This window comes from Vipera berus (genome assembly GCF_964194415.1).
Source record: "Vipera berus genome assembly, chromosome: 3".
Taxonomy (NCBI): domain Eukaryota; kingdom Metazoa; phylum Chordata; class Lepidosauria; order Squamata; family Viperidae; genus Vipera; species Vipera berus.
In genome coordinates, this window is record NC_138204.1 from 208,052,941 (window position 1) to 208,079,066 (window position 26,126).

Below are 26,126 nucleotides of genomic sequence, written 5' to 3' on the forward strand. Positions count from 1 at the left end.
CGCCTGCCTTCTCCCTGGAGTCTAGCTCCCAACTTTAAGGCAAAAATGCCTTGAAGTTGTGGTCATCCACACAACAACAACAACAATATGGAGGTATTATTTTCAAAGATCACTTCTCTGTTCAAATCTGAACAGAGTTGAAACTCTAATCCAAAATCCCAAAGATGCTTTTGTTCCATGAGGCAACTGGACTTACTTGTTTTTCTTTGAAAACATTTCGCTTCTCATCCAAGAAGCTTCTTCAGCTCTAATCCTAAATGTTCCCTCAAAAGTGGCTTGTTGGGAGATAGTTCCAAACATGCCAGAAACCTTTAGCTTTCTGCAAAAATTGGTGACGGTGGTGAGCGATCATGGTTTCAGTTGCTGGCGTGTGCCATTATTATTGTTATTGTTATTGTTATTGTTATTGTTATTGTTATTGTTATTGTTATTGTTATTGTTATTGTTGTTGTTGTTGTTGTTGTCGTTGTCGTTGTCGTTGTCGTTGTCGTTGTGATCATCATCATCATCATCATTTTAAAGACTCAGCAGGAGGTCGTTCATCCCAAAGTGTACAGCTAAATTTCTGTGGAGATTCTCAGTCATCCAGGTGATAGTTGCTTCAAAGTGATTTATTTTTTTTCCCAAAAGGCAACGAGACTGTAAAGAACAAGGCTCCAAGGCTGGCTTTGGATGTATTAGAATAAGGAAGAATATTAGAAAAAGGAAGAAAATACTACTTTAGTAGCAAAGGTGACTTTAGGCTGTCATGTATTTGAATATGGATGAGATGAAGGCACCAATAAAGGAGAATATTTGCAGCTCGGGGTTGAAATGAAGGGCTCTTGGGGCTGCTCTGAGCTTGGTACTTTTCTTGCAGACGTTTCATGACCCAAAGATCAGGGCTAGTAGAGATACGTGTTTCCTCTCAGTTATATTCTAGTGTAGGGATCTTCAAACTGGGCCCTTTTATGACTTGTGGACTTCAACTCCCAGAATTCCTCAGCCAGCGTGGCACGCTGGCTGAAGAATTCTGGGAGTTGAAATCCACAAGTCATATAAAAAGGCCCAGTTTGAAGACCCTTGTTCTAGCGGTTTGCCCAATCAAGGTTGGTGGGCATGGTCTTGGAGGTTCAAGACCTCCACTGTCGGAGTGCCCACTACGGAGGCAAGTCGTTCCACTGATTAACTGTTCTAACCAACGCATCTCTGGTGAGATCCACGTAAAAAAAGGGTAGGGATACCATTGTAGTGTTGTGACTGCCAAGTCACTCTTCAACGGAAGAGCTGGGGATCAGACTCAAAGGAAACAGCTACTGCCTTGCTGCAAGGCCTAAATCAGATCTATTTTTGAAAAAGGAAGTAGCACAAAGTTAGTTCCGCCTATATATTCTTCTTTTTTTTTTTGGTTACTGCCGCTGTTGATCGGGTTGCTTTGTGGAAATACTTTCTGACCCCTAGAAACAGTGATCAGACACGGGTGACACACATGGCTGAGATGACGTTTGTTTACAGGAAGAGTGGATGAGAGGAAAAAAAAGGGGAGTCTATCATTAGAATCAAAAGGGACAGATTTTCAGGAAATCATTTAAGTCAGGGCTGTCTGTTTCCTGTGTTGGGATGGCCTGGTGTCCCGATTCACAAACCGGGAAAAGAACTCCTGTGAGATAACTTAAATTCTTTCCTCGGTGTTATTGCTTTAAGCAGCCTCCCCAGAAGATGGCTTGTTTTTGCCAAATGTTATGGAAAAGGGCCAGGCACATGGATCTGATGACCTTTTTTTGGCACGTTCTTCCAGAGTTGCTGATCTAGTTAGGAATTTTTTCTTACCTAACATCTATTGTTTCTGGTCTGTATTGCACTGGAATTGTGCTCCATTCCTACGAAAGAGATGACACACAGGTTCTCCTCAGCTTATGACCACAATTGAGACTGGAATTTCTGTTGAAAAGCGTCCTTAGGTCAGGTGTGCCTGATTTTATGATCTTTTTTTAACCATGGTTGTTAAGTGACTCATACGGTCATTAAATGAATCCGGCTTTCCCCACTGACTTTGAAGGTCACAAGCTGGCTGGGAAAGTTGCAGATGGTGGTTGCGTGACCACAGAACATTGCAACCCTCATAAATAAATACCAATGGCCATGCACCCAAATTTGGATCCCATGATTGTGGGGATGCTGATACAACAGTTGTTAAGTGTGAGGGCCAGTTGTGAGTCACTTTTTTTCAGGGCTGTTGAAACCTTGAACAGTCACTAAATGAACGGCTGTAAATCAAGGACTATTTGCCAAGGAGGTTTCCGATTCCTCTGGGCTGGATTATAATTATCAGATTTCCTAGCCAACTATGCTAATTATCTTTTTTTTTATTGAAAAGTTTTACAATACATTTTATCTTTAACAAAACAAAACCCCTCCCAACCCCCTCCCCTCCCCTCCCACCCCTTCCCACTCCCCAACCCTCCCCAGCCCCTCCCTCCCTTCCCCCTCCCCCCTCCCTGACTTCCCAGAGCTAAGTACAGGATATAAGAATACAAACAATCATAATCTACCTTATGCAAACAATCATAAACTATTAAAACTATCGCACTTTAACATATAGATTAACTCCAAACAGTATAAATATCACATCAATAATTATTCAAATGCTGGATAATACTTTTTAGTCCCATATTTACTCCGTAGTATCTCTCTGTTGCAAATAGTCTTTCAGGTACACTAAAGTCTTTGCCATATCCTCGAAATTGAAAACTTTACAGTCCATTCTTCTATAATCGGTAGTTCTTCCTTTTTACTAAAAGTCTTACTGCCATAGTTAAATTCAACATCCACTTGATATCCACAACAATAGTGTCAATAAAAATACCCAATAAAAACAATTACAGACAAAACAAATTTACATCAATCATTAAAAACCAATTTTCTATTCTTCTTTCCAGCTGGGTTTTAAATTTCCATACTAAAACCAAGTTTATGCAATCTTTCCTTCTCTTAATATATTATACAGCTTCAAGTACCATACATTACTTTCCAAACTTAAATTTTTTTATATATAATCACATCATTTTTATATTTTCTATTACATGTTTCATTATTGCCCATAAAAATAGCTTACAAGTTAGCTTTCATCTATAGTTTTTCCCAAACTTGCAACAGAGCATATCACAAAGTATATACCTTAAACACATTATCCACCTTCTTATCACACAATAGATATACATACCAACCAAATAGCAAATCATAACCTTGAAAATTTCAGTAAGCACTACTACAATTCTTCCCAATTAAGTTTTCGTAATTATCTTAAAATTAAAACAACATAAAATATTACAAAACATAATTATTTTATATAACTCTACATTTGAGGGTGAAAAATATATACCCAAAAATTTAACCCTTCTAACAATTTCAATTCCCGTTTACTCTTCTAGAACCACCCTTTATAATCCTTATTACCTTATTATCTCCTTCAGTTCTGCAACTAAATCTTCAGGCTTGTCGCGTTCGTCTAGAAGCAGCACGCCTCTTCCAATTTCTGGCCTCCTCCAGTGACACTGAAATTTGATCCACTCCTGTAACTTTCTCATCTGTCTGCATTGTTCCTTCAGCACCTTGTAGATTCTCTCTGTGTCGTTGAGACTCTCTCTCACCTTTCTTCTTTGTAGATTCCAAAAGTGGTATGGGGGCTGCTTTTAAAACATTACTGTAAAAATCACGTGCCTGAATCACAGTAGTAAGACGATGCCTCATACCTTCATAGGTCACCACCATACCCACTGGTATCTCCCATCTGAACTTGATATCACGTCGTCTCAATTCTTGTGTCAAAAAAGCAAATTCCTTCCTTTTTCTTAAAATTCTTGGAGGGATCTCTTTTAAAATCAAGACTTTTTGCTCAGCAATTACAAATTCAATGTTGTAGGAGGCTTGAATAACTTCATTTCTAATCACTCTCTTTGTAAAATAAACCACCACATCTCTGGGTAATTTCCTTTGTCTTGTAATCCACGAATTAACACAGAAAATTTTATCTATATCTTCCATTATTTCATCTGCTGGTCGCCCCAGCACCCCTTCCAGAGCCTCAGAAACTATTTTCTTCAAATTTTCTTTAGGATTTTCTTTTAAGCCTCTAATCCTTACAGCAAACTCCATCTGATAATACTGTACCGAGGTCAAATCACAATCAATTTTCTCTACCACATTTTCAGTTTCTGTCATTTTTACTTCTAGTCTAGTATCATTTTGACTGAGATCTTCCACTCTTTCATCCAAATTCTCAATACATGTAGCCATGCCTTGAAATGCAGATAAAATGTCTGCTCTTATTTCTGTTAGTTTCTCTGTAATCTTTTCATCCATAACCTCAGCTAGTTTTTCTGTTAACTTCTCCTCCAACTTTTTATCCATTATCTCAGCAAATTGTTGCAATTGCTTTTCCATAATCTCTTGCAGCACATTCTGCAAATCTTTAACTGTAAGGGCTGATGCAAATACGGGTGCAGGGGGCAATAAGGCTTGCAACAAAGACTGCTGCACCAGAGCAGGAACTTTAGAAGATATAGCCGCCATTTTCACCCACTATTGTTTGCTGCGCACTTCCACTTTCAAGCTCAGCAAAGTCCATTGAGTTAAAGATCAAAAGACCATTTTCACCTAAATCTCCTGTATCGCTCTGCCTGCGTCCTCGTTCTCCAAAGTTCTTTCTTGCTAGCAGGGATGGTTGCAGACGCCCTGTTCTGCTCCAAAAAGCCCGGAGCAGAAGCGCCTCGCAGTCCGGAGCATGCCCAGGCTTCGGGGGGGCTCAATCCTTCAGCCGCCAAAACTTTAAGTTCTGGCGGCCCCGGAGAGCTCTACCCCTACCTGGGCGCTCGCCCCCTCCTCTTCTCCCGAGGAGGGGGCTTCCGAGCCGCTGAAACAGCTGATCGGCGCTGTTTTCGGCGGCTCTATGGAGCCGCGAGGCTGACAGCCTAAGAATGGCTGCCTCCAGCGACGCCTTGCCATCCGGAAGTCGCTAATTATCTTATCTTGGGTCTGAGTTTATTCCTGCAGGGGCCACAGAGTCCAGCCAACTGCAATAAATTAATTAAATAATTCCTGAAAATGGCCTTCCACATCTTGAACATTTCCAACGAAGGGTCCCATCATCTCTCTGAGCAGTTGATTCAATTGCTTTCCTGCTCTTAGCTTTAGGAAGCTATTTTTCTTCTAAGTTAATTAAGCCCGTTCTTGTAAATCAGGAGTCTTCAAATGTGGTCCTTTTATGACTTGCAGACTTCAACTCCCAGAATTCCTCAGCCAGTGTGCTTCGCTGAGGAATTCTGGGAGTTGAAGTCCACAAGTTATAAAAGGGCCACGTTTGAAGACACTTGTGGTAAATAATAACCATTGTATTGATTGCCCTTGTAAATAGCGTTGGTTAAATCTCTAGCCTGAAGAGGTTAAGTGTATAATTATAATAATTACAGTAACAAGCAAACAAGAAGAAAAAATGGAATAAGGCAAGGAAAGCCAGTTAGTGCTAGGGGTACGTAGTTTGGTTGGGGGACACCAGACAGACCTACATAGCTTGTTTGTCTGGTGTCCTGCCAGTGCCTGGAAGGAGATGTGAAAAACTTGAAAAATGACAAGGTGACCTTTCCACTTGTCCATTTAGTCTGTTAAGATGCTGAATTTGGTGACGGCGAGTTCTAGTCTTGCCTTAGACCTGAAAGTCGGCTGGGTGACCTTGGGCCAATCACCAGGTAACAGTGTGTTCTAGTCTGACCTTAGGCCTGAAAGCTGGCTAGGTGACTTTGAGCCCATCACCAGGTGACGGTGAGTTCTAGTTTTGCCCTAGGCATGAAAGCTGGTTGGGTGACTCTTAGCCAATCACCAGGTGACTGTGAGTTCTAGTCCCACCTTAGGCATGAAAGCTGGTTGGGTGACTCTTAGCCAATCACCAGGTGACTGTGAGTTCTAGTCCCACCTTAGGCATGAAAGCTGGCTAGCTGCCTTTGGGCCAGTTGCTGTCTCTCATATCAACCCACCTCCCAGGATCGTTGTTGTGGGGAAAAATAGGAGGAGGAAGGAGCATTAGATATGTTCGCCACCATGAGTTGTTTATAAAATAATAAAGGCCGGATTAAAAAAACCCCAAAACCAAATAAATAAATAAATAAACAATTCACTCATTTGCGCAATCTCAAGGTTGAGGAGGAAAGATGTTTGCCTCTGACCTTGTAGTAAAAGAGGTTTATTCCTGCAGCAGGGTAGGTTTTAGCAAATCGACATGAGGAGAAGCCTATATATACTCTGCAGGAACAGGTATATTTATTCTCTTTAGTTACTTATTAAGAAAAAAAAAGATACAAAGCCACCTAGCTTTTTAAGATAGGTAGCAAAGGCCCCTCAAAGAGTCGATAAGCATCTGAGTTACTGATTAACTCTTTCGCAAGATTCTGCAGCGGTAAGAAAATTAATCTGAAACGGAGACCAAAACACAGGGCTGTGCCAAAAAAAAAAAAAGGAGGGGGGTTCAAAAGTTTACAGCAAGATGTTGTTCTTCAGGAAGACTTCAGAAGTTTTAGCGTGGGGAAAAATGCAACTCCACTGCCCTCCATGGACTGGAATAATTATGCGAATTCTGCTTTAGCCAGTGTTAGTGCCAGACTGTGACAACAAAATGGGATGGAAACAAGATTAGGAAAAAACTCAGGCCCGTGGGCTGTTTTTCCTCACCTTAGGTGACAGTTAAGCACTTCTCAAATGAAGGCAAATATATTTGTCCCTGGATAATGCTGCGGGATCCAGTCTGAGTCAATCACTGGGATCACAGATTTATTCTTCCAAGTTTTCAGGCTGATGCTGGAGCCCAACCTCAGGGAACTTATCTCTCTCCAAAATAAGTGCACTGGGATGTTCTATACCAGACATGTCAAACACAAGGCCCGGGGGCCAGATCCGGCCCGCGAAGTGGTTTCATGTGGCCCGCAAAGCCATCCTGGAAACAGTGAGGGAATGGCCCCCACTGCCTTGGCCCTGGCCCAGAGACCCTCCTTCTGCCAGAGACCCTCAGATCTGTCCCACTCCTGCCCAGGCCCCCATAGGTACCCTTGATACGAACGATGTAAAGCTGGCCACGCCCATCCAGTAGGCCACGCCCACCCTGGCCATGCCCACCTGGCCCCCTTGAGGGCAACCGCAATGCTGATGTGGCCCTCAATCAAATTGAGTTTGACACCCCTGTTCTATACGTTGTATTTATATGGTGCCTGGTTGTCTATAGTTTTAGTTGTTAAATAGCCAATTTAGTGGCTATTAAGTCACTGATTGTTGTTTCCTTATGCCACTGTGCCCTCAGCTCCTAAGTACCCCAGTGATGCCCTCGACATGATGTCCCATTGCCTGGAGGTGGTCCGGGTCTGGATGGGGAGGAACAGGCTTCGGCTCAACCCTGACAAGACTGAGTGGCTGTGCGTGCCGGCATCTCGGGAAACTCAGATCATTCCATCTCTTACTATGGGGGGTGAGTTATTACCCCTCGTAGATAGGGCTCGCAACTTGGGAGTCCTCCTAGACTCACAGCTTTCTTTAGAAGATCATATAGTAACTGTGACTAGGGGGGCCTTCGCCCAGGTTCGCCTGGTGCGCCAGTTGTGGCCCTATCTAGACCGGGATGCCTTGTGTACAGTCACTCATGTGCTTGTGACCTCTCGGTTAGACTACTGCAACGCTCTCTACATGGGGCTGCCCTTGAGGACCACTCGGAGGCTCCAACTGGTGCAGAATGCAGCCGCGCGAGTTGTGTTGGGGGTCTCCCGATACTCCCATGTTACACCTCTGCTCCGTGAGCTGCATTGGCTTCCAGTTGTCTTCCGGGTGAGATTCAAGGTGCTGGTAATGACCTATAAAGCCCTATATGGCATGGGTCTGGAGTACCTAAGGGAGCACCTGCAGCCGGCGTCAACTTCCCTCCGCCCAGTGCGCTCCCACAGAGAGGGCCTCCTCAGGGTGCCACCGGTCAGAGAATGCCGACTGGTGGCCCCCAGGGGGAGGGCATTCTCTGTGGACGCGCCAGACCTGTGGAACAATTTACCGGTTGAGCTCCGGATGGCTCCCGACCTTCGTTCCTTCTGACGTGATCTAAAAACCTATTTGTTTGAACAAGCCGGCCTGGTCTGATGGGTTTGGGGTTTTAATTATTGTTTTTAAGTAATTTATTTATTGTATTTGGGCACTATGGTTTAATCTGTTTTTAATTTTTGTATTTTGTATTTTTGGTATTTATTGCCCTGTTCACCGCCCTGAGTCCTTCGGGAGAAGGGCGGTATACAAATAAAATAAAATAAAATAAAATAAAATAAAATAAAATAAAATAAAATAAAATAAAATAAAATAAAATAAAATAAATAAATAAAATAATTTGGCGGTAAATCAACACTCTTGTCGACTGACAAGGGGCCAGTTTCCCAAACTTCACTCATTTCTCTGGCTATTTTTGTCCCTGCTCAGCCAACAATCGTAGTAGCCGCAAAATCGAATTCATATCCTTGTTCTTTTTATCTAGGACTAATTTTTCAGAGTTGAAGGAATCTATGTGGACTTCCTTGGCCTTTAAAATAATCAGCTTGGCTTCTCAATCTAGGGACCTTCCCTTTTGCTAAAGTTACCTTCTGTTCACCATCCTGCCTTAATGCTATCACCTGTCTCTGGTTTGATTTTTTTAGCAGAAAAGATGGTTCTTTGACAGCAGACATTGCTGTCAATCACATCCAGTCTTATTTGGGAGAGTCCAGGGCCTGTCTAGGCCTTCCTTTGCTTCTCCTCACTGCTATCATAAATAATGGGCAGGGGATCAACAAGTGTGGCTGAATAACAGCACGTGCATAAACATCTGTTTTGCCCTGTGTCAGGCTGTGACAATCTCATATTCTCTGATGTGGATCTGAACAAATAAATGCATTTCATCTCTGTGTTTCCCTCACTGGCAATTGGCTATAACCACAACTCTGGCTTTGTATTAGTAGAACTGATTTACTACTAGTTAATTTAACCATGGTTGACTCAATTTGTGGCCTTTGAACAACGGAAGTGACCCATAAACTAACCAAACAACTAGGTTTCCACCACAAGTTAAAGGAGCGAAATCATAACTGGCAAGCTTTTTTTAGCAGAAAAGATGGTTGTAAGCCGCCCTGAGTCTTCAGAGAAGGGTGGGATATAAATGGAATTAAAATAAAAAAAAATAAAAAATAAAGCTTGGGGCTCAGGGTGTTGTGTTTAAACCTGGGTTACAAACAGAGCCACACTCTAGTCTGATTTTACATGCCTTCTATTGGTTGAAGACTCGCCTAGGTGGGAATCAAGTCATTTTCTAACAATAAAGCAACACAACAGTCAGGAAAAATTCCTGCGTGTGTTTAAACAGAGACCAGATAGCCAACTGTATCCCTGGATTTAATCTGCATTTAATCTGGACTCTGGCACTGAATCCACTGGGGGATGAAGTGAAAGGCCTAAGCATCCTCTTTGAACAATGATTCTGAGGTGTATGAATTCAGACTTACAATCAGAACTGGGGCCATGCCAATTTCCATTGATAAGAAAGATGATTGTTAATTGACTGGTGCTTGATTTTATGACCTTTTTTTATACATAGCATGGTTGTTAAGCGAATCCCTGCAGCTCTTAAGTGAATTACATGGTTGTTAAACAAATCCCGCTTCCCCCATTGATGTTTGCTTGGACTGGAAGTCATCTGGGAACATTGAAAGTGGTGTTCACGTGACCCCAGCTTACTACGACTGTTGTAAGTACAAGCTGGATGCCAAGTATCCAGATTCGATCACATGACCATGGGATCACATGACCATGCAACGGTCTTAAGGGTGAGGAACCATCGTAAGCCACTTTTTTCACCGAGACTTCGAACGGTCACTAAACAAATGCTTTTAAGTCGGGAACTGTCCATACATTAGCATTTGGTAGCTGAGTTCAGAGTAAATCAGTACCGGTAGTCCTCGACTTACGACGACAATTGAGCCCAAAATTTCTGTTAAGTCAGACACTTGTTAAGTGAGTTTTGCCCCATCTCACGACCTTTCTTGCCACCATTATTAAGGGAATCCCTGCAGTTGATAAGTTAGTAGCCTGGCTGTTAAGTGAACCTGGCTTCACCATTGACTTTAATAATAATAATAATAATAATAATAATAATAATAACAACAACAACAACAATAATAATAATAATAATAATAATAATAATAATAATAATAATAATAATAGTAATAATAATAAATAAAGTTGGAAGGGACCTTAGAGGTCATCTAGTCCAACCTCCTGCTCAGGCAGGAAACCCTATACCATTCCAGACAAATGGCTGCCCAGTCTCTTCTTAAAAACTTCCAGTGTTGGAGCATTCACCGCTTCTGGAGGCAGGTTGTTCCATTGGTTAATTGTTCTCACTCTCAGGAAGTTTCTCCTTAGTTCTAGGTTGCTTCTCTCCTTGGTTAGTTTCCATCTGTTGCTTCTTGTCCTGCCTTCAGGTGCTTTGGAGAATAGCTTGACTCCCTCTTCTTTGGGGCAGCCCCTGAGATATTGGAAGATGCTATCATGTCCCCTCTTGTCCTTCTCTTCATTAAACTACACATACCCAATTTCAGCAACCATTCCTTATATGTTTTAGCCTCCAGTCCCCCGATCATCTTTGTTGCTCTTCTCTGTACTCTTTCTAGAGTCTCAACATCTTTTTTACATCGTGGTGACCAAAACTGGATGCAGTATTCCAGGTGTGGCCTTTCCAAGGCATTGTAAAGTGGTATTAGTACTTCACGTGATCTTGATTCTATCCCTCTGTTAATACAGCCTAGCACTGTGTTGGCTTTTTTGGCAGCTGCAGCACACTGCTGGCTCATATTGAAGTGATTGTCCACTAGGACTCTGAGATCCCTCTCACAGTTGCTACTATTGAGCAAGGTACCCACTATACTATACCTGTGCATTTGGTTTTTATTGCCTAAATATAGAACCTTACTTTCTTCACCATTGAATTTCATTTTTGCTGGTCAGAAGGTTGCAAAAGGGGATCATGTGACCCCGGGACACTGCGACCGTCACAAATAGGAACCAGTCGCCAAGCATCTGAATTTTGATCACATAATCATGGGGAATGCTGCAAAGCTTGTAACTGTGAAAAACGGTTATAAGTCACTTTTTCCAGTGCCGTTGTAACTTTGAACAGTCACTAAATGAATTGTTGTAATGTCGACATTAGTAGCGTCAATCCAATGTTTGTCCAATCCTTCAGTTGTTTTTTTAGGCTGGCTTTCTTAGCTTCTGGAGGTGTGGAATATCTCCCCACATTTTCAGGCTGTTGTCAGGCTCCACAAATGGCAAAGGGTTTCGTTATCCTGCTGTTTCTTTGCCTGGATAATTTCAGCTGGGTTCTTGCTGGATGCTGTAATTAACCCCAGGCAAGGCTGGTGAAATGGGGGTGGGGGGGTGGGGGACAACAGGAAAAAAAGAAGGGGAGAATGGAGGGATTTGCTTATTCTGAAGAGTATCCTGTTGTTCCAGGTGCTTTGGAAAGGCTGACTACATTTATTCGCTGGGCCTGAGTTGGCTCTGTAGAAGCAGGGCTGAAAAGAGAATTTCTTCTGCATTTTTTCCTGTGGGTTCTCATTCCAACAAAGTTCCTATCAGTTCTCATTGTGATTAGGGGACTGGAGGCTAAAACATATGAAGAACGGTTGCAGGAACTGGCTAGTCTAGTGAAGAGAAGGACCAGGGGAGACAAGATAGCAGTGTTCCAATATTTGAGGGATGTCTTATAGACAGGAGGGGGACCAGTCTATTTTCCAAAACACCTGAAGGCCAGACAAGGAATAACGGATGGAAACTGATCAAGGAGAGATTCAACTTGGAAATAGGGAGAAATTTCCTGACAGTGAGAACAATCAACCAATGGAACAGACTGCCTTCAGAAGTTATGGGAGCTTCATCACTGGAGGCTTTCAAGAAGAGACTGGACTGCCTTCTGTCAGAAATGGTGTAGGGTCTCCTGCTTGGGCAGGGGTTGGGGTTGGACTAGATGACCTGCAAGATCCCTTCAAACTCTGTTATTCTTATTCTGTTCCTTTTCTGTTCCTATTCTATTCCTACTCTACTCTACTCTACTCTACTCTACTCTACTCTACTCTACTCTACTCTACTCTACTCCATTCCATCCATTCCATTCCATTCCATTCCATATTTTCTATTCTATTCTATTCTATTCTATTCTATTCTATTCTATTCTATTCTATTCTATTCTATTCTATTCTATTCTATTCTATTCTATTCTATTCTATTCTATTCTATTCTATTCTATTCTATATTTTTGATTCTATTCTATTCTATTCTATTCTATTCCGTTCTGTTCCGTTCCGTTCCGTTCCGTTCCGTTCCATTCCATTCCATTCCATTCCATTCCATTCCATTCCATTCCATTCCATTCCATTCCATTCTATTCTATTCTATTCTATTCTATTCTATTCTATTCTATTCTATTCTATTCTATTCTATTCTATTCTATTCTATTCTATTCTATTCTATAGCAGGGAATTTGCCTGGGTGGTGTCCTTCATAGACAACATTGGTGTGATTCTCCTGGGTGGAACATGGCCTCCTTCCAATCAGGAGTTTGCTGTTCTTGCAGCCTCCCTTATTTCTATTTCTTCAATTACATTCCCACCCCGACAAAAAAAAGAGAAAGAGAGAGAGAGAATTTCTCCCATTAGAGTTTTTCAGATTGAGCAGCTTTCAAACGATGGTACACAAAAATAAGCAATAAGCTGACTTTGTAATAATGCCGCTTGGGGTGTGTGAAAGCCCCAATAAGCAGGGATATACATAGAATGAAGGCTACTGCTAAGCTTGTAAGCCGCCCTGAGTCTTCGGAGAAGGGCGGGATATAAATGGAATTAAAATAAAAAAATAAAATAAAATAAATTCAAAAACACCGCCGAAGCAGCCTCCAAAGTAATAATGTGGGAGCCCAAACGTTTCCTTAGTATATTGTCGCTTTTCCAACCCTACGATTCTATATTCTAAAGTTAAAATCCAGCAGCTCCAGTTAAGGAATGGGGGCGTGTCTTCTTTCTCTCTTCTTCCCAACAACTCTCCCGTTAGGGTGAGAAAGTTACTCAGAGCCAGTGAGGTTCCTTGGCTAAGGCAGGATTAGAACCTTGATCTACCCACTCCTAGTTTAGCTTATTCAACCCAGTTTGCCTCTTTCTGCGTGTTAGCTCAGTTCTGGATGCAAATTAGGCATACAGTGTTTTCTTTCATCTTGCCCTCTCCTCCTGGCAGTATATTTTTACTTCAGTGGCCACCACCGTCAGCTTGCTTCTGTCTGCTTCATGGTGCAGCTCAGTCAATGGAGCTTCTTGATACTACTCCCCTCCTAAAATAAGGAGTAAAACGATACACTTGAAACGTGAAAGCTAGAGTCAATGAGAATCAACCACAGGAGTATAGTACCCTCTAGTGGCCATTTTAGAGAATGTGGTCTAGCAGTACCCAATAGGCCAGGGGTGTCAAACTCAATTTCATTGAGGGCCGCATCAGCATTGTGGTTGCCCTCAGGGGGCCGGGTGGGTATGGCCAGGGTGGGCGTGGCCTACTGGGTGGCTAGAGTGTGTATGGCCTACTGGGTGGGCATGGCCAGCTCTACAACGTTCGCATCAAGGGTGCCTATGGGGGCCTGGGCAGGAGTGGGACAGATCTGAGGGTCTCTGGCAGGAGGAGGGTCTCTGGGCCAGGGCCAAGGCAGTGGGGGCCGTTCCCTCACTGTTTCCAGGATGCCTTCGTAGGCCACATGAAACCACTTCACGGGCAGGATCCGGCCCCCGGGCCTTGTGTTTGACATGTCTGCAATAGGCCCTATAGAATAGGGCAGGGGTAGGCAACCTTGGCTCTTTTATGACTCATGGACTTCAACTCCCAGAATTCCTGAGCCAGCCATGCTGAGGGGAAAGGGAGAGGTTTCCAAGCTGAGCCATGGCTGGCTCAGGAATTCTGGGAGTTGAAGTCCATGAGTCATAAAAGAGCCAAGGTTGCCTACCCCTGGAATAGGGCAATACTGTTTTGTCATTCTTACCTTTAGAACATAAAAACAATAGGGCTGGAAAGGAACTTAGAATCTTAGAATAACAAGAGTTGGAAGGGACCTTGTAAGATCACCTAGTCCAACCCCCTGCCCATGGTAAGAGATTCTTCACCATTCCAGACAAATGACTGTCCAATCTCTTCTTAAGAATCTCTAATGATGGAGCACCCACAACTTCCGGAGGCAAGCCGGTGCACTGGTTAATTATCCTGTCAGGAAATTTCCCCTTGCTTCCTAGGTCGCATCTTTCTTTAACAAGCTTCCATTATTTCTTGTCCTGCCCTCAGGTGCCTTAGAGAATAAGCCAATCCGCTCCTCTTTGTGATAGCCCCTGATGTACTGCAAGAGTGTAATAATAATAATAATAATAATAATAATAATAATAATAATAATAATAATAATAATAATAATAATAATAATAATAATAATAATAATAGTAGTAGTAGTAGTAGTAGTGTTGGAAGGGACCTTGGAGGTCATCTAGTCCAACCCCCTGCTTAGGCAGGAAACCCTATACCATTTCAGACAAATGGCTGGCCAGTCTCTTCTTAAAAACTTCCAGTGTTGGAGAATTCACAGCTTCTGGAGGCGGGTTGTTCCACTGGTTAATTGTTCTCACTCTCAGGAAGTTTCTCCTTAGTTCCAGGTTGCTTCTCTCCTTGACTAGTTTCCATCCATTGCTTCTTGTCCTGCCCTCAGGTGCCCTGGAGAACAGCTTCTTTGTGGCAGCCCCTGAGATATTGGAACACTGCAATCATGTCACCCCTCACCCTTCTCTTCCTTAAACTACACATACCCAATTCCAGCAACCGTTCCCTATATGTTTTAGCCTCCAGCCCCCCAATCATCTTTGTTGCTCTTCTCTGTACTCTTTCTAGAGTCTCGACATCTTTTTTACATTGTGGTGACCAAAACTGGATGCAGTATTCCAGGTGTGGCCTTACCAAAGATAGAATGCAATTCATAAATTGAATGTCCTGAAATGATGAAACCAGTGGATTTTGCAGAAAAATAAAGGCGGGAGTTTGAAGTCAATTTAAGAATAGCCCTGCTGGATTATTCAACGGAAAGCTCCCGAGCAAAGGATCCCAAAGTATCGGCAACATGGTTAAAAAAAGTCAAGACTAGCGCAGGAGAAATTTTAAATTCTACATGCTGTAGAAATGGGAAAAATATTTGAATTCAAGAAGCTTTGAGATTAAAAGAATTGTTCTTAGTTTAGAATGATTGTTCTAACCTTACTGGAACTGTTCAAGTTTCAAAACAATTTTGCCTCAAGTTTTATGCTTATAATGGGATATTTCAAACTCAGAACACTTTTAGAATGGTTAAAATCACTGTTTTGAACTAAAAATATTTTGAATTCAGAATGCTTGCCCACTGCCAGTAAATCTTAATCTTAGCTAAAATAAATAATTCTAGTTTTCACAGTCACTTCAAGAATAGTATAGCTTAATACTGCACTTTAACAATATCAGTTATGTAGTTCAATTGCCACCATCTCATGCCATCTTGTTTCTAGATTCCTCTATTGAAAAAAATATTATCAGGAAGAATGGAAGTTTAAAGCTCCCCATTTCTCTCAAAGGCTGAAGTATACAAAAGCACTTAATATTGGAAAATCGGGTTTTAGATTTGCTAAATCTCTTTTGAGAGTTCCAAAACAAAGATTTAGTTTTCGGATTCTTTTGGCAAGAATGTGCCATGTTTCAAAACAAATTGCCTTCCCATACAATATGATTGTTGGCCTGAGCAGATTAAAAGATAAAACAGCAAACTGAGTGTTTATTTGCAATAGGAAATGATGATGTTTAAATTTCTGACATCTGCAGTTCATAGCGTTGGTTTTAAAATAATTTGATGAGGCTTTGTCATTTTTTTCCTATCATGATGCAACCAATTGGTTAAAGAGTCATTTTGCTTTACATATAAAAGGTGTTATCAATTTTTCAGGTTATATTTCTAGTTAAGAAGCTCATCGCAGGTTAGAATATTTCAGAAGGAAGATTTCATTGCAAGATTGATTTTAGTCTGTTATTAAAGAGCGATTGGCAGATAAGGTTGTAAAAAAAAAAGTCAAGACAATGGCCACAATGAGGTGATCGAAGCTCTGCCTGCTTTTTAAAGTGCATTTCTTTGTTTACTGTTTGAACCAGATACCCCTGCCAGAAGGCAAAGACAGGAATCTTCTTGTCTTATTGCTTGTGAGCGAAGGAGATGGGAGTTGGGCTGTTTCTGATGTGAGAAGCAAATAAACGGAAGGACACTGCAAGCTTTCAAAGTGATTTGGAAAAGGAAGATGGATCCTGCCTAGTCCAGCTGCATTCTGTCGTTCTTTAAAGGCGACCATTTTTCAGGCTTTTGGCAAGTTTAAGAGCACATAAAGGGAGTAAATCAGTATTTCTGCATTGCTCAGTGCAGAGAAGAGCAACAAAGAAGATCAGGGTCCTGGAGGTTAAAACAGATACAAGAACGGTTGCTGGAATTGGGCATGTCTAGTTTAATGAAAAGAAGGGCTAGGGGGTGTGTGTTTCAATATCTCAGGGGCTGCCACAAAGAAGAGGGAGTTAAGCTATTCTCCAAAGCACCTGAAGGCAACACAAGAAGCAATGGATGGAAACTAACCAAGGAGAGAAGCAACCTAGAACTAAGGAGAAACTTCCTGACAGTTAGAACAATTAACCAGTGGAACAACCTGCCTCCACAAGTGGTGAATGCTCCAACACTGGAAATCTTTAAAAAGAGGTTTGTCTCAAATGGTATAGGGTTTCCTGCTTGAGCAGAGGGTTGGACTAGAACAGAGGTCCCCAACCTTTTGGGCACCAGGGACCGGTTCCGTGGAGAGAGGTTTTTCCAGGGACCGGAGAGGGCATGGTTTTGTGTGTTGCCTGCATCCCGTGGATGGAGCTTTGCTTGTTTGTGCAGACCGGTTGCTAGCATGCCGTGGCCCGGTACCAGTCCAGAGACCGGGGGTTGGGGACCCCTGGACTAGAAGACCTCCAAGGTCCCTTCCAACTCTGTCATTCTATTCTATTCTATTCTATTCTATTCTATTCTATTCTATTCTATTCTATTCTATTCTATTCTATTCTATTCTATTCTATTCTATTCTATTCTATTCTATTCTATTCTATTCTATTCTATTCTATTCTATTCTATTCTGCCTTTGTCATTTTAAGATGTCTGCAAGAAAGACACCAAGCTCAGAGTACACCAAGGATCCCACCATTCAACCCTTAGCTATGGTTATCTTTGTTATGTACTGGGCTCATTAGTAATACCACGTGGGTTGCTGGAGCAGCTAACGGCTCTCCAGCAACCCAGACTACAAGTCTCCAGTGCTACTATTGGCTATCCCTAGGCGGCAATGGTTGCTTCAAACCTATTGGCTGCCGCCTAGGGGCTAGACTATATATTGTGGCTAGTTGCAGCCTTTTCCTCAGTACAGTTTCTGCAAGAAATAAGCTATGAGTTTGCGTGTACTCAGTTACCTCGTCTTCATTCCTGCGCCAAAGAACCCGCTACACAACAATCTTCATAAAAAAAACTCACAGGAACTGGTGCGTGAGGTACAAAAATTTATTTCAAATTCTTTTCTTCATATTGAAAATGTGTACAATAAATAATATGTCACCAAAAAATAATTGAGCCTTCATTCAGAAAGTATAATCATAAAAACAATAGTGTGAGAATAATAATAATAATAATAATAATAATAATAATAATAATAATAATAATTATTATTATTATTATTATTATTATTTAAAAAGAAGAAAACAGAGATCTGAAAAAACAGGTGCTCAAAAAATTTGGCTTTTTTTTTTCAAAATGCAGAGAGAAATAAATACTAAAGAGTTTGTGTTTGGTGAAGAAACATAAGCCAAGCATATGAACTCCACACTTTCATTTTCAGTTTGTTTTATGTCTCTCTTTTTAAAAAGAGAAATGAATGCTAGGTAGAGCCAGGAAGCAGGCTTCAGCAACCTGTTCATAGTAAAGGTAAAGGTAAAGGTTCTCCCGCACATGCGTGCTAGTCGTTTCCGACTCTAGGGGCCGGTGCTCCTCTCCGTTTCAAAGCCGAAGAGCCAGCGCTTGTCCGAGGACGTCTCCGTGGTCATGTGCCCGGCATGACTAGACGCCAAAGGCGCACGGAACGCTGTTACCTTCCCACCATAGTGGTCCCTATTTTTCTACTTGCATTTTTACGTGCTTTCGAACTGCTAGGTTGGCAGAAGCTGGGACGCATAACAGGCACTCACTCTGTTATGCGGCACTCGGGATTTGACTTGCCAAACTGCCAACCTTCTGATCAACAAGCTCAGCTTCCTAACCCACTGAGCCATCACGTCCCCTAATGAACCTGTTCATACATTGTGCTTAAAAGATGGCTGACATCACTATGGTAGGAAAGACTGGCAAAAGCCCTGGGAAAAACACAGAAGGAATAAATCAAGAAACTGAGAAGGAGTCAGTTGGTGGCTTCTCCTAAATTAGCTGAGGACAAGAGGAACCTGGGAAATAATTTCAATAATTTTTGCTTTGCTGGACACACATCCGCATGGGTGAGCAATGTCCAGCAAAAACCGCAGACAATTTTCAGAGAAAAAGAGGAAGACCAGAGAAAATCTGGTGCCAAACATTTCAGGAAGACATGGAAAACATCAATCATAAATGGAAGGAGGTTGGACACTGTAGCTGCTGATTGAGAACTGTGCAGTATGCTTGTAGCGCAATGTGCTTAGCACAGGAGGTGTGTGTGTGTGTGTGTGTGTGTGTGTGTGAGAGAGAGAGAGAGAGAGAGAGAGAGAGAGAGAGAGAGAGAGAGAGAGAGACTTTCAAGTTATTGTTGACTCTAAGTGACTCCATGACAATCTGTCCGTAACCTGGTCCTTCAGGTCTTCCAACATAGCCCCCATCACATCACGGAGTCCATCCACCTTAATGTTGACCCTGCTCTTCTTCTCTTTCCTTTCATCTTTCCCAGCCTTAGAGACTTCTCCAGAGAGTTGGGTCTTCACATAATGTGTTTGAAACAGGATAACTTGAGCCTGATCCTTTGAACCTCCATGGAGAACCCCGGGTTGATCTCTTTGATGATCTGTTGATTTGTTTTCTTGGCTCTCCATGGTATCCTCAGACGAGGTCTTCAACACCAACATGCAAGGGAGTCAGTACTCTTTTATTATTCTGTGGACAGCCATTTGTCTGGAATGGCATAGGGTCTCCTGCTTGAGTAGGGGGTTGGACTAGACTAGAGGACCTCCCAAGTCCCTTCTTCTTCTAAATCCGATTTTCACTTCCTTCGAGAGTCACAGAGAATATGATGGCCTCCATGCATCTAATCTTTGTGGATGTCTGCTTTAAAAAGCTCACTAGGCACGAGGGTTGGAAATTCTGCTTGCAGGGTCTCACACCCCACGTTAAGTGGTCAACTATACAACTTTTGGAATTTGAATGCCACTGTAGGGTGTATCAGAATTCTAAAAAGCGCAAGAAGAATTTCCTGCCCTTGTTTAAGTGAGTTTGAATTATTTGAAAGGTTTATTTTGCAGTTTTTTTTTTCTACTAGGGCTCACTTCTTATAAGTAACTTATAACTGCAAAGATAACCTGCCAATGGATTGGCTTGGGTCTTTTAAATAATCACTTTTCCATTCCTTTCCATGCACCCTCATCATCTCTCTCATGTGGCTTCTTATCTGTGCAACAATTGGCTACATTCTCACGTTACCTTTGAACTGATGCTTGAATCAGATTTGTTTTCTAAAATACCATGGTACACTGACTGGAAATTAATGATGGAGGCATAAACCTTGAGCCACAATTCCCTGCAATATACACAAATAACCAACCAAGATCTCTCCAGAAACTATTAGGACTTTGGGAGATATGTGAACCAGCTCTTAACTTTAGCACTCTGTATGGAGGCAGTTTGCCAATGGAATCTCTGTTGGCAACTGGGTGTTCACCTGTCTCTATTGCTTAAAAAATTAAGAAAGGGAAACTTCTTGCAAAGTTAAATGTCAATTTTCCAGCATCTTATCTTTCATCTTTATAGGCTTTATCCCAGAGCTATTCTCTAAAGCAGGGGTCTTCAAACTTGGCCCTTTTATGACTTGTGGACTTCAACTGCCAGAATTCCTCAGCCAGGCACGTTGGCTGAGGAATTCTGGGTGGTGAAGTCCACAAGTCATAAAAGGGCCAAGTTTGAAGACCCCTGCTATAAAGCAGTGTTTCTCAACCTTGGCAGCTTTAAGACATGTGGACTTCAACTGCCAGAATTCCCTGGCCAGCATGGGAGTTGAACATGCTTAAAGTTGCCAAGCTTGAGAAACACTGCTCTAAGGAATAAATATGTTGGCTGCTTCTACTTGCTTAATATATATGTGTGTGTGTGTGTGTGTGTGTGTGTGTGTGTGTGTGTAAATTTTTGGATTGCTAACAAAGAATTAAATTCTTTGTTAGCAATCCAAAAATTTACACAAATATGAGCTGTCACTGGTGTGACTACAGCCTGTGGATGGCCTTGGGTTAGGCTGAAGCAGGCAATAAGATTTGTCCCGTGTTTGGGGCCTAGCAAGGTATTCTAAAATACTTAACAAACACTTAACATATATATATATATATATATATATATATATATATATATATATATATATATATATATATATATATATATATATATATATGTATGTATGTATGTATGTATGTATGTATGTATGTATGTATGTATATAAAATTCAGAGAAGGGCAACTAAGATGATCAAAGACCTGGAGACTAAAACATACGAAGAACAGCTGTGGGACTTGGGTTTGGCTAGTCTAAAGAAAAGAAGAAATAGGGGAGACATGATAGCAGTGTTCCAGTATTTGAGGGGCTGCCACAAAGTTATTCTCCAAAGCACCAGAAGGAAGGACGAGAAACAATGATTGGAAACTGATCAAAGAGGTAGGCAACCTGGAATGAAGGAGAAACTTCCTGACAGTGAGGACAATCAACCAGTGGAACAGCTTTGCCTCCAGAAATCATGGGTGCTCCATCACTGGAGATTTTTAAGAAGAGACTAGACATTCACCTGCCTGAGATGGTATAGGTTCTCCTGCTTGAGCAGGGGGCTGGACTACAAGACCTCCAAGGTCCCTCCCAGCTCCATTCTATTCATATTCACAAGCCCAGAATGTTAGGTGCTTAAATGCACCCCCAAAATTGTTTTCGGCTTAACCGTAGATGGGCTTATCCGTAAGTATAGAGAAGAATACTTTTTAAAGTCCCATATATCCTATATGCATATACTTGTGCATAAGCCCATCTGTAGATACTGTAAGCCGTCTCTTGAATTTTTAGCAAAAATATGATGAAAAACATAGGTCAGTGTATCCGCAGATGGGCTTCTATGTGAACATATATGGTAATTAGATCAGGACTGCTATACCACAAATGGCCACTGAGTATTAAAGCTTCCTGTAGCTTGGTTGCCATCTAGTGGTCACACAAACCTTTGCACCTTGGATCCATGGAGCCTCAAGTTTGCGGACAATCCCTGCCACAGTTAGAATTGTATGAAACCCTAAGCAAATGCTGTCAGAGATGCCCCCAGCCCTAAAAGATGGCTTATCACTCAGGATGTAAAACAAGGTGGGTTTTTTTTCCTCAGTCCCACCTGCTGATAAAACAAAATGAAGCTGCAGACTTTTTGCAAAGCAAAGCTGGTGCTTCTGCCACTGAGCAATCTCAGTTGATTTAACCAGACTTAAAAGTGTTCAGAGCAAGGATTGGTTAACCCCACTCTGGTTAAAGTTGCTGAGAAGTAACCAGAGATCTGCTCCAGTATCTTTAAGCAAGTTCCTTCATCTGCAGAAACCTGACCTCAGATCTGTTTTGTGGGATGGATACTGTCCAGGGAATGCCTCCAGGATGAGGGTGTTAAAAAGCAGAAGAACATAAACAGGGAGTGGGTGGGCAACGTCATTTGAGTTCGTAGCAGGCAGATAAGACAGGAGAGCTTTTACAATTTGGGAGTTAAATCCTGCATGGAATGAATAAAGACTCATCTGGGTTTTACCAGGAATCAAAAAATGGAAACAGAAAGCTTTTCATGAAAGAAACTGCCCAGGATGCTCAGAGTGCTTAAAAACAAACAATTCTGAGCAATGCATTTATTTTTTTGAATTGCCATTTCTTAAACATAAAAGACCGCTCCTGGATCTTGATGCTGAAAAATACGCATTGATGTTGCAAACGGTGGGAACAGAGGAAGTGAACTTTGGAAGGAAAAACCCCGGGGGGGGAGGTATGTGTCTGGCTGGGGACTGTCCCCATGACATAAAGGTAAAGGTAAAGGTTCCACCGCACATATGTGCTAGTCGTTTCCGACTCTAGGGGCCGGTGCTCATCTCCGTTTCAAAGCCGAAGAGCCAGCGCTTGTCCGAGGACGTCTCCATGGTCATGTGGCCGGCATGACTAGACGCCAAAGGCGCACAGAACGCTGTTACCTTCCCACCGTAGTGGTCCCTATTTTTCTACTTGCATTTTTACATGCTTTTGAACTGCTAGGTTGGCAGAAGCTGGGACGAGTAACAGGCGCTCAACTCTGTTACGTGGCACTCGGGATTCGACCCACCAAACTGCCGACCTTCTGATTGACAAGCTCAGCGTCCTAACCCACTGAGCCACTGCGTCCCTACCCCCATGACATAGCTCCCATTGAATTATCTGGATGGCCCCTTTGACAAACAAGGCTGGCTTTCCAAAGCTGTATTTGATCCTCAACAGTCCAGTCCTTCTGATGTTTGGACCACCAGTAATTAATAGAAGAAAATTTCATAGCTCAGGATTGAATTGTGGGGTTGGTGGCTTTCTCGCAGACAGTTCATTACCCAACTAGGTAACATCGTAAGTGCTAGACTCCCCCTCCCTTCTATTCATATTCACAAGCCCAGAATGTTAGGTGCTTAAATGCACCCCCAAAATTGTTTTCGGCTTAACCGTAGATGGGTTTATCCATAAGTATAGAGAAGAATATATGAAATGCCTGCGAGAAAGCAACCAAGGATCCCAGAGATCAAACTCTCTTGTGACTTTCTACGATTGGAGTTCCTGTTGTAATTTTGGGCCCTGTGGCTTCTATGCTGCGGGGGCAGTTTTAATGCCCCCCCAGTCACTCTTGAAAGAAGGGTGGCTGAATAAACCATTTAAATAAATAAACAGTGTAATGGCAGGAGTTGAGGGCTGATAGCTCGCTGAGCTTGTCAGCTGACAGCCCAGGTTTGATATCCGAGCACTGCACAACAGGGTGAGCTCCTGTCCCATGCTGCAGCTCCTGCCCATCTAGCAATTAGAAACCATGCAAATGTGAGTAGATAAACAGGTACTTCCCACCAAAAGGTAACAGTGTTCCATGTACCTTGGTGTATAATAATAATAATAATAATAATAATAATAATAATAATAATAATAATAATAATAATAATAATAATAATGTTGGAAGGGACTTTGGAGATCATCTAGTCCAACCCCTGCTCAGGCAGGAAACCCTATATCATTTCAAACAAATGGCTGTCCAGTCTCTTCTTGAAAACCTCCAGTGTTGGAGCATTCACAACTTCTGGAGGCAGGTTGTTCCACTGGTTAATTGTTCAAACTGTCAGAAAATTTCTCCTTAGTTCTAGGTTGCTTCTCTCCTTCTTTAGTTTCCATCCGTTGCTTCTAGTCCTGCCTTCAGGTGCTTTGGAGAATAGCTTGACTCCCTCTTCTTTGTGGCAACCCCTGAGATATTGTAAGACTGCTATCATGTCCCCCATCGTCCTTCTCTTCATTAAACTAGACATAGCCAATTCCAGCAACCGTTCCTTATATGTTTTAGTCTCCAGTTCCCTAATCATCTTTTTTGCTCTTCTCTGTACTCTTTCCAGAGTCTCAACATCTTTTGTACATCGTGGTGACCAAAACTGGATGCAGTATTCCAAGTGTGGCCTTACCAAGGCATTGTAAAGTGGTATTAATGCTTCACGTGACCTTGATTCTATCCCTCTGTTAATGCAGCCTAGCAAGCACTGTGTTGGCTTTTTTGGCAGCTGCAGCACACGGCTGGCTCATATTTAAGTGACAGTCCATTAGGACTCCAAGATCCCTCTCACAGTTACTACTATTGAGCAAGGTGCATCCTATACCAGGGGTATCAAACTGCCGCCCTGCGGGCCGGAGGCATAATAGCAAAACCGCATCCACCCCATTGCCGGCAATGGCAAAAAAGCCGCGATACGCCACGCTATGTGATGTTGCAAGTTTGACCTATACTATGCTGCCACATGGAAAATGTCTTCAGACAACGCTGGCTCTCTCAACTAGGAAATGGAGATGAGCATCGGTCCCTAGAGTCGGACATGGCTGGCAGGAGACAGGAGCTTGTAGGGCAAAATATCTGGAGGGCATCAAATTTTCCGCTCTTGTAAAAGCTTTGTCTGTTGAATTTTTAATGTAAGGGGGGAAAAAAAGGCTAATGGGAGGAAATGTAGCAGAGGCTGACCAAACGATCAGTAAAATCAAATTACAATCAACTGATTGTTCAGATGGATGAAATCAGACACTGCAGCAATTTGTTCCCTCCCCTTTGCATAACAGGGAGTATTGATCCAACACCAGGCTTTCAAAAGCATTAGGCACAGAGAAGGAATCTTATTGATCGGTGGCAGTTAATCAGGATCGTATATTCAGAAAGACTCGACTGCTGAGTTATCAGACACAGCTTTGGAAAGCAAGGAACAAGAAACCTTTTGCCTTTCTGCATGAATCTCCCACTCTAGGGAAAGCCACAGGCCTTGTAGTTGGATAACCACGGAAAGAAGAGATTGAGTTTAAATAGCCTTTGGACCCACCAAGGCTGTTTTTCATTATTAGACACTGCTGGTTTTTGTACACTTGACAATAGTAAGGGAGTTTTGCTTTATTGTACAGCGAGGGCTGTATTAGTCCACAATGGCAATTTTTTAAAAAAAATAATAAAAAAAATAAAAAAAATAAAAACCAGGAAGTAACTTTTCTGACTATCCAGTTTTACTAAAAAGGCTTTGGTGAGATGCCACTCATGAAAGCTTATGCCTTTTTTTAAAAAAAAATAATGGTTAGTGAAAATAAATAAAAAGTGTTACAAGACTTCTGATTTCTGGGGATGATGAGAACAGATGTTAAACTTGCTAAGTAAATTGGAGACACTTTTTAAAAAGAGGTCCAGTATGGTATGAAGTGGATCACTTGCTTTGGCCCAAAGATAATCATCCTATTGCCCTCTGCATTCACACTGTGTTGATGGATATTAGCCAAGGAGAGAAGCAACCTAGAACGAAGAGGAAATTTCCTAACAGTGACAGCAATCAATCAGTGGAACATCTTTTGCTTTCATAAGCTGTCAGCACTCTGTCACTGGAAGCCTTCCCAAAGAGAATTTGTCTGAAATGGTATTGGGTTTCCTGCCTGAGCAGGGGGTTGGACTAGAAGACCTCCAAGGTCCCTTCCAACTCTGTTATTCTATGTTCTATGTTGATGAAGCCAGAATACTGTTTATTTTAAACCTTTTTTTTCAGTTTAATAATAGCCACCCAGAGCTGTCCTTATGAAAACCAGCCTGCTGATCCTATGATAGTTATCTACCTTTCATTCAAAGATCTACATTTGGGTGGGTGGATGCTGGTAGCAGACCACAGAAAGGAAATGAACATTAAATAAAGAGCCACCTCTGGTTACAAACTTCTTTATGTTTACCTCTCCCCAGCAGCTGGCCGGATCTCAGCACTGTTCTTATTTAAAGTTCAACTCAAATGCACACAAAGCAAAATGTAGCAGCTGGATTCAGACAAGACATTAAGCCTTAAAGTCAGATTCATAAAGCTCTTTTTTTAGCTCACTTAATAGCTTTGTCCTCACCAACCATTCTGGTAGTTTCAAGCAAGGATCTGAGTTGCAGAAAATGCCAAGATACTTCCTGAAATACTATAATCACCAGCCAAGTGAGTGTGCCAAGAGA

The 26,126-nt window shown here is 42.1% G+C and overlaps 1 protein-coding gene across 3 annotated transcripts in view; it reads right to left on the reverse strand.

Moving 5' to 3' along the window:
* ST3GAL1 (ST3 beta-galactoside alpha-2,3-sialyltransferase 1) overlaps nucleotides 1-26,126 on the reverse strand; it is a 148,696-nt gene that overhangs the window by 4,135 nt on the left and 118,435 nt on the right. Inside the window, exon 10 of one of the 3 annotated variants that reach the window (XR_014026089.1) lies at nucleotides 6,354-6,630. The exons of the other annotated variants lie outside the window; for them this stretch is intronic. The gene's annotated coding sequence lies outside the window, so the exon portion shown is untranslated. Of the gene's footprint in view, nucleotides 1-6,353; nucleotides 6,631-26,126 lie in introns of those variants that run through there. 3 annotated transcript variants of the gene reach the window in all.